Source organism: Rhinoraja longicauda, chromosome 16 (assembly GCF_053455715.1).
Source record: "Rhinoraja longicauda isolate Sanriku21f chromosome 16, sRhiLon1.1, whole genome shotgun sequence".
Classification (NCBI taxonomy): Eukaryota; Metazoa; Chordata; class Chondrichthyes; order Rajiformes; family Arhynchobatidae; genus Rhinoraja; species Rhinoraja longicauda.
In genome coordinates, this window is record NC_135968.1 from 23,990,237 (window position 1) to 23,999,611 (window position 9,375).

A 9,375-nucleotide genomic window follows, 5' to 3' on the forward strand; every position below is an offset into this window, starting at 1 on the left:
CTCCCAGTTAAGCACTTAGCCACTTGCACTTAGTCCATCAGGTTTTAAGCCCAAGGACTGCTCCAGTACCTTATGAATGGCACTAAAGCGAAAAGCTGGAGACTCCCAAGTGGTTGGACAGCAGACTACTGGCCCGGATCTAGTCAATAAACTAATGATATTCTGACACTTAACGAAGGCGGAAAAAACCTTGGCAGCCTCATCTCATATCCAACCTTTTTGGACTGCATGTCTGTACCCTAGTTTAGTTTAGAGATACAGCGTGGAAACAGACTCTGGCCCACAGCTGCCACACCAACCAATGATCAACTGCACACGATTTCTATGTTATCCCACTTTTGCATCCTACATACTAGGGACAATTTACAAAGGCCAATTAACGTACAAACCCGCACATCTTAGGAATGTGCGAGGAAACCTGAGAACCCGGTGACAACCCACGCCCGCACAGGGAGAAGGTGCAAACTCCATACCGACAGCACCTGAGGTCAGGATCGAACCCAGGTCTCTGGCTCTGCAAGGTAACAGCTCCTCTGCTGTGCCACCATGCTGCCCTGCACTGTGGGTTGTTACAGTATACTTTATTAAATATACAATGATTTTTTCCCCCCACAAATTTCAGAACTCCAGTTCCCTCCTGGATGAAAAAGAATTCTCTCAGCTTCAACTTATCCTGTCAATCACTTTAAATGTCCTTTAGTTAATTATTTCACTGCTAAAGAACTGTATATTATGTAATGAAGGACCTGGGCCCTTAATCACTATACCACTGCCCACTGGCATCCAAAGTCCATGGTGAGGCCCTATAGAGCATGGATTACCTTACCCATCGCAGGAGTCTCCTGTCAGTGAAGGCAGAGACATCACTGATGAAATTCATTATCTTCAATACACCAGCATATCCTTTGGTACAGAAGACTTCAGTTGTGGAATAGAAGACATCAATTATGGCACATAACTCTCCACGACTAAGCGGTGATCCCTGCCCTCCTGTATGCTTCTGGACTACCTAGAGTATGCACCCAAAGGCAATATAAAAGTAACCCCATCGCTGTTGCAAAATTAAAGAAATTCCCTGGAAGAATAAGTTAACCAGCTTCGGTTTTCTCTCCCAAGCCAACATAGCCTTGGATGAAGACCTGTTTACCCTCTGTTGGGTCGGCCACATCATTGGCATGCACACTACCAAATAAGCCCTGTCGTGGGAAGTGGTTACCAGATGATGAAGAATAAAAGACGTCTTTTCAAAACCAAGTTATCTACCTACAGATTCCTGGGAACTTCTGGAACCTGACAGCTCAGAATGGAGAAGGAGCATTCAGGATGATATTGGGAATCTCAAGTCCAAGGACCGTGAGTGCAGAAGCCCTGAGTAAACTGAAGAAAGAGCACAAACTGCATACCCCCATGCTCTGCTTTGCAATTTATACCTGCAGAAGCGACTATAGTTCCCACATTGGCCTCTGTCCTCAGAAAACCTGAATGGAAGGAAGCCGTCCTTGATCCTGAATGATCGCATAAGAGGAAAGCATAAGAGGACTCTCCAGGGGTCCAATTCTTGAGATAGCCACCATTCTTGAGAATATACCAATAACTATTCTTTTGCAGTTCTGTTTTGTACAACGAGTGCAATGTACTTATTTGAGCTGTGGTCGAAATAGATTTTGTGCAGTCCCACCACATTCTTTGCCTGAAACAATAAAATAAAATTCACCATGTCACCTGAAACTTCACCTGTTTTGACTGACTAAGGGTATGTATTCCTGGGTCTGTGTTCCTCAGTGCTTCTGCTGTTTAGTGTCTTTTGTCTTGCCTTGAATCTACATGCTCTCACTCATTCAGTGGACCTGAGTAGTTCCATAAATATGCTGGCAGTGCAACAAAGAATTTATAAAGCCATTGAGACGAGGGTTGGTAGCAGTATGATTATAGCCTCTTGCAAGTCAGGACAGATAGAACCGAGCCTGTGCTGTTCCATTTCCTATTTTCAGTAAATTCATAGATGTACTTTCTGTAGAATTGCCATCACTTTTCTAGATATTTAATGATTTGAGCTTTCCAACCATATTTTTGTGCATTTAATTTGATCGAGTGTGGTAAATGTGAACATCTCTGTTTTTTTTAAACTGCACTTTCTCTGTAATTGTAACACCATTGCACCATATTCTGCTCTCCAATATTTTTCTCTTTGCACTCCCCGTTACACTCGTGCATGGCTGGGTTGTACTAGTCTATTGTATTATTTAACTGGCTAGCGCACAAATTTTCACTATCCTGGCACACATCACTATGATATTAATTGTTTTTATAGTGGTTTAAGTGATATAATTCCACTTTACTTGAGGACAATATTCAAGATAAGACAGGAAAGGAACTGCAGATTTTGTTTTACAAAATAAAACGTGCTGGAGTAACTCAGCGGGTCAAGCCCCTGCCAAGACCGTTAGTTTTGGATCAATTGTTTTTCATCACTTTAAATACAAAATTAATCAGGCAGGAAATTAGTTAGGCAGGAAACATGTTCCCAATGTTGGGGAAGTCCAGAACAAGGGGCCACAGTTTAAGAATAAGGGGTAGGCCATTTAGAATTGAGATAAGGAAAACCCTTTTTCAGTCAGAGAGTTGTGAATCTGTGGAATTCTCTGCCTCAGAAGGCAGTGGAGGCCAATTCTCTGAATGCATTCAAGAGAGAGCTAGATAGAGCTCTTAAGGATAGTGGAGTCAGGGGGTATGGGGAGAAGGCAGGAACGGGGTACTGATTGAGAATGATCAGCCAGATCACATTGAATGGCGGTGCTGGCTCGAAGACCCGAATGGTCTCCTCCTGCACCTATTGTCTATTGTCTATTATCAAGCTTTTAACAGGATGATATTCAACCTTCAGAGTAAGCTATTACCATACCATTTTCCCTTGTAAACTAATCTTGTTTCTCTTTTGTGAAATTAATTTAGCAAAAGTAATAATTCAACAGCTAATCTATGTGGGGAAAAAAATATGCATTGTTCCATGAGGCGTTTAAAAAAAAAATGCAGCCCTGTTATATTTCATTGCTCAGCTTTCCACGGCAAGGCATCAAAGGAAAATACCAATAGATGGGACCATTCATGGACCACCTTTACACACACCCATCAATTTACATGTTTAATTACACATTAACATGTTCCCTCACCTGTAACAACACTTGGATTGAATCTCAAAACTAGATGAAGCTTTATTTTTAAAGACGTGGCACAGGTGAAGCTTGCCTAGTCTATAATAGAAATTCCTGGAAATTGATATTGCTTGATGTTGTGCATCAAGAGGATTCTCTGCGTCCACCTTTAATGTAAAATGCACAAGATTGACTTTGGGCAATTTGAAATCTGGGCTTTATAACCTTTAAGAGTTTAAATGAACAAAAACATTCTGCAAATACAAACGTAATATCCAATGTATCAGGAGATGATTATGACTTGTACGGTTCTGAAAGCTACTTGAATGCACTTTAAAGGTGATGAGCTTTTGCATTCATGGAAAAGAGTGCAGCAATATGATTATTTTAGCTTTCTGTTGCTTGGAGATAAATTGGATACCTATTTAACTCCAGCAGAATCAGCAGGTAAAAAACCCACCATATGCACTAAATGAGCAATATAACTTGCACAGTGAGCTCTGCTCTGAAATCCATTGCTATTGCAGTCAATTGATTACATTTAAAAAATGAGGGTTCAGTATGAATTTGTTGAAGCATTGTGCATGTAGGAGGAGAAAATAATTCACTTCATGAGAGGTAGGGTTCTGGTATTTGTGGTAATGCAGGCACAAAATCTCACCAAATTTAAAAAGCATCAGGATAAGCTTGAGGACCGATGAACCAAACCAACGGTTCTGGATCTGAAGCTGTAGAGTGGGATAAAGTCACATTTTGTTGCGTCTGTGTACTTGCTGGAATAAATATCCTCCTGTGTTTATGAATTTCAAAGACAAATGAATTTCTTTTCAGTATTAACATTTTATCACTGAGGAATGCCAAACCTGTGAAGTTTGAAACCAGAATTGAGACAGCAATTTGAAAGGGTAAATGTTATAAATTTGATTTTTGAGCAAAGCCTGGGGTGCATTCATTTGCAGTTTTAAATAGTATCTGCTGTTCTCCATCAATTGAAGATTTTTTGCACTGTGTGTATTTAGTTTACAGTAGACCCATAGAAACTAGCTGCCTCGAAGTCCAAGTTCATAAGCTTAGTTCCTACAGTTGTCAAATGAATAGAACAAAATATCAATTTATTGTAGAAACCCATGGGTATGATGGGGAAAATGCTGGAAATACTCAGCATATCAAATAACTAATTCTGGAAATGGGAATCAAGCCAATATTTTCCACTTTTTCCACTTATTTGGATTTTCCAACTTTTTCTGTTTGTACAAGTAATTTTTTGACTAAGCTTGGATTTTAACTCCTTTTAATAAAAGAATAAGGGGTAGGCCATTTAGAACTGAGATGAGGAAAAACTTGTTCAGTCAGAGTTGTGAATCTGTGGAATTCTCTGCCTCAGAAGGCAGTGGAGGCCAATTCTCTGAATGCATTCAAGAAAGAGCTAGATAGAGCTCTTAAGGATAGCGGAGCCAGGGGGTATGGGGAGAAGGCAGGAATGGGGGACTGATTAAGAATGATCAGCCATGATCACATTGAATGGCGGTGCTGGCTCAAAGGGCCGAATGGCCTCCTCCTGCACCTATTGTCTATTGTCTATTGGTTTCATGTTTTAGTTACAGAATTATCTGAACTGAAAGATTGCTAAAAATGAAATTGTTTAATTTAAAAATTAAATATTAAAACAATATGTAATGAACACAAAGGCAACAGTTAAACAATATTATGGGTAACTCGTATTCAAAGAAAAACAAAGTGCTGGATGTAATCTGAAGACCAAGGAGTACTTGTGAGCGCACAGGGAAACTGTTAACATTTTGAATGTTTAGGTTTCCAGTATCTAATATGTACTTTTTGGATGATGTTTCTCTCAACCTATTTCACGACATGGAAGCCATTCAACATAGCATGATAAATTTATTGATCGGTAGTTATTTTTCAATTACTAATTTTGTCTTCTAACTAAATTTCAAATTTAGATTGCTTGATGACAAGGAAAAATAAATCTAAGAACATCAACTTTTATGATCTATAGCAATAATCTCCATTATTTAGTGGCATCGATATTGTCAAGAGAACCTTGTTAAATGATGGCCTCTTTTGTTAAATTTGCAAAGAGCAACGTCAATGAGAGAAGTGAATGTGCCATTGTTTGCTTCCTTGAAGATTCATTTTGACCATGGAATTCGCAGACATCATCTGCTCTTTTAAAAAGTGCCAAAGATGTTCATTTATATCCATTAACGCAGGAAGAGCCTCGTCTTCTTGACTGAAGGAAGATGCTTCCAACAGCACAGTGCTGGACTGCAGGCTTGTGGGAATGGGAGGTGATGTTTGATGCACAACTGAAGTATTGCTTTTTAATATACAGGTATATGTATATCCCCTACTGAAAACAAAGTACAAACAAGCAATGCAGGCAGTGTGTAAAACAGACTTATTTCATTTACATCCTCTTTTTTTAAATTGCAGTCCAGGATGAATTTCTATTGCCCTTGCTCTACAGAATGTCATCCCTGAGCTAAGATCTCAAAAACTGACTTCTCATTATGCTTAGGATGAAATGGGACATACCTTGCAATGGTCTGCCAGCAGTTAAGGATTTTACATATTAGAAGCTAGGTATTCGGTCTTAAAAAAAACCCAATTTTGCTCACCCTTGTAAATTGTCCTTCCATTGATCCTGCAGGAACCTCTGGATTTCTCTCCACAGATCTCTGGGTCTTATGGAACCTTGTGGAACCAGCCCCCTTGTGTTGTCTAATGGTCCCACCAGCTATCTAGGTAGTGTTGATTTGATTTGGTGCTCTTTGCTGATTTGGTGAGAGGCTCATTGGTAACTTTTGCTCATCAGAGGAATCTAATCATGCCATGGATTTATTGCAGTAAAGTGGTAGAGCTGCTGCCTCTCAGTGCTAGAGACCCATGTTCGATCCTGACCTCGGGTGCTGTCCGTGCAGAGTTTGCATGTTCTCCCAGTGACCGCATGGGTTTTCTCCAGGTGCTCTTCCACATTCCAAAGACGTGCAGTTTGTAGGTTAATTGGCTTCTGTAAATTGCCCCTAGTGTGTAGGGAGTGGATGACAAAGTGGGATAACAGAACTAGTTTGAACAGGTGATCAATGGTCGTCGTGGACTCAGTGGGCCAAAGGGCCTGTTACCATGCTGTATCTCTAAACTAAACTAAATAGAATGCGAGAAGCACTCGGCAGGCAAGATTGCAACAAATATGTTAATATATTAGGGATGGCACAATTTTATTAACGTAAAATATGTTAACATTTTAGGGATGGGATGGACATATTTTACCATGGCGTAGCAGTAGAGTTGCTGCCTTACAGCGCCAGAGATCAGGGTTCAATCCTAACTATGGGTGCTGTCTGTACGGAGTTTGTACGTTCTTTCTGTGTCCGCTTGGGTTTTCTCGGTGCTCCAGTTTCCTCCCACAGTCCAAAGATGTGCAGGTTTATAGGTTAATTGGCTCCTGTAAATTGTTAGTTGTCCCTAGGGTGTAGAATAGTGCTAGTGTACAGAGTCATCACTAGTCAGCACGGACTCGGTGGGCTGAAGGGCAGGTTTCCACACTGTATCTCTAAAGTCTAAAGCTAGCATACAAATTATTTTGCAATCTACATCTTTAATCCAGGCATGAAGAAGTGTTTCTCTTCAGCATTTGTATCAATAACTTGCTCAACATGTGGGGAACTGTCTGTGCAAGCATCTTCCCTCCACTCCCTTGCAAACAAGTAAGTAGGAAAAAGCTCCCATACATCCAGTTCAGTAAAGCAGTTGGTATAGAGAAGTTTGCGCCCTCAATGTTTACTGACCTACAAACCAATCTAGCAGTATGAGTATTTCTTCTCAATCTTTATTACCTTTTTTATTTTTTTGTAAAATACTTCTTTAAAAGCCACCTCCCTCTAATTGTTTTTAATGGAATCTAAATTGATGATTAAGTGAAAAAGTACTCTGTAACTGACACCCTTTAAAATATTGTGTAATGCGCATAATATGTAGAGCTGCTTCTTAGTAAATTATTCATCTGCTGAAAAATATGACAGATTTGTGATAAATGGCTTAATTACCAGAAATAAATTGGTGTAATCAATTGGTTCTCAGAAACAATTATTTTTCAACTACTTCTCTGCTGTAGAAAGTCTCTAATTTTGTGTGGAGTCTCATTTCCTCAGTAGAACATTCAATTACTTGTTATTTTTAAATTATGCATTTCTGATATTCGGCGCCAATGGCCTGTCTATATCCCAGCTTAATTTTGCTTTCTGCGCAATGATTTTGCTAACTATATTCCATGCTTTCCACTTTGCTTTCTGAAAATTCAAAAACATTTGGGAGTAGTTATTTATGCATGGGCTATGTATGGATGGGAACAATTGAAAAGTTTCTTATGACTGCTTTACCAGCACATTAGATGCAGCAACATCTTTTAGCTATTGTAACTAAATTACACTATGACACTGCATAAACCAAAGTGCATGTAGCAACCAACAGTCCCTACAGGAGTTCAGTGTTGAGGTAGGATTGTGCAGGGTGCTTCAAGAACCTGATAGTTGATAGGAAGAACAAGCTCTTAAACCTGGAGGTAACTGTTCTTCCCCTTGGCAGCAGAGGGAAGAGAGCGTGGCCATGATGATATGGGCCTTTGATATTATCTGCTGCCTTGGACCAGGCAACAGCAGCCACCTACCAAATACTTTTTACAGTCTGGCTGTTTAGCCTGCCTAGCCTGGAGCAAAACCCCATCGATCTGGTGTACATGGTGCCTACTTCAAAGTGGACATTAGCAGCAAGGAGCTCCACACCCTTTATCAGTGAACAGTTTTCTGGTCCATGATAATTGCAGCGCTTGCACCACGATCTCCAAAATCTGGGCACAATTTCATTTAAAATCCTATGATTTAAGAATGATCGATCACAAACAAAAATATTAAAAAAGAACCCACTCTTTCAAACTGAGGCATGCTCTAATTCCATGCTCCATTCCCCATCAGGAACCACTGCCAACACAAGATCGGCCAAGTTTTAAAGAAGTCACGCTTATCTAGGTACTGGCCACAGTATGTGATTTTGAGATTGATAATCTGAGCATGTCCCAAGCATCCCAAAGCACGTGCATGCACAGCAGTGTATGAAATTCATCCGCACAGAGAGCAGCAATATTACTGGGAACTTCAATTTTTTTACATTTTTATTCCTATTGAGACTACAACAAATCTTCCCCACACAAACTGCTGTTAGATCAGTAGAATCTGTTCACAAAACAGCTGTAGAACTTTACTGGCGGGGGATTCATTAATCTGAAAGATCTGTTGTTCTGAAATTTAGTTTTTATTTATTTTTCTTGTTTTTTTTTGAAAAGCCACGTATTGATTTTTCTCATTTTGATTGGAAGAGATAAAGACTAGATTTTAGCGGCCATAATTTGGGCGATAAATATTGACCAGGTCATCAGGGAAACTCTTTGTTCTTTTAAAATATTGTGGTATCTATCACACACTGCTGGGGTTGAAGCAGATATGACAGCAATGTTTAAGAGGCATTTTGACAGATGCTTGAACAGGCAAGGAATAGAGCAATGTGGATCTTGTGCAGGCAGATGGGATCAGTTTAGATTGGCATCAATGTTGGTGCATACATTGGGCTACATGGGCAGTTTCTCTGCTGTATTGCCGTATATGTTTTGAGCAAGTCGCCAGTCCTCCAGGTGCTTGCCCCATACTTTGGTTTAGGTTTAATATTGCCACGTGTGCATTCTTAATGAAATGGAAACTTTAAAAAAAAATAGAAGCCACTTTATTAGTCAATCCCATTTGACTGAGCCATGTTCAATTTATTGTTACAAATAGGAAATGACAGTTTCACCAACCCCAGTCATAGATGCTTTCCAGTCCCATCCACTGCTATTTGCTTTTTGATCACTATGATATGCTTCCTGATACAGTGCAACACTAGCATGAATATTGCTTTTCAAAATCATACTTGAAGTGACATTTTAAGAGTTAAATTTAAATTTATCCTCTCTCTCCAACCATTGATCTGTAGAATCTCTTTGCAAAACAGCTGCAGGACTTTGGCATTTGATTCATTAATCTCAATGCCAGATATTCTGGAAGTTGTTTTTATTTTCATCCTGATGTTTTTTTAGGATTAAGCTGGCTCTGCATTAGTTTTTCCCTTTGTTTCAAAGAGATGAAGACTAGATTTTAATGGCCGTGATCTGGGT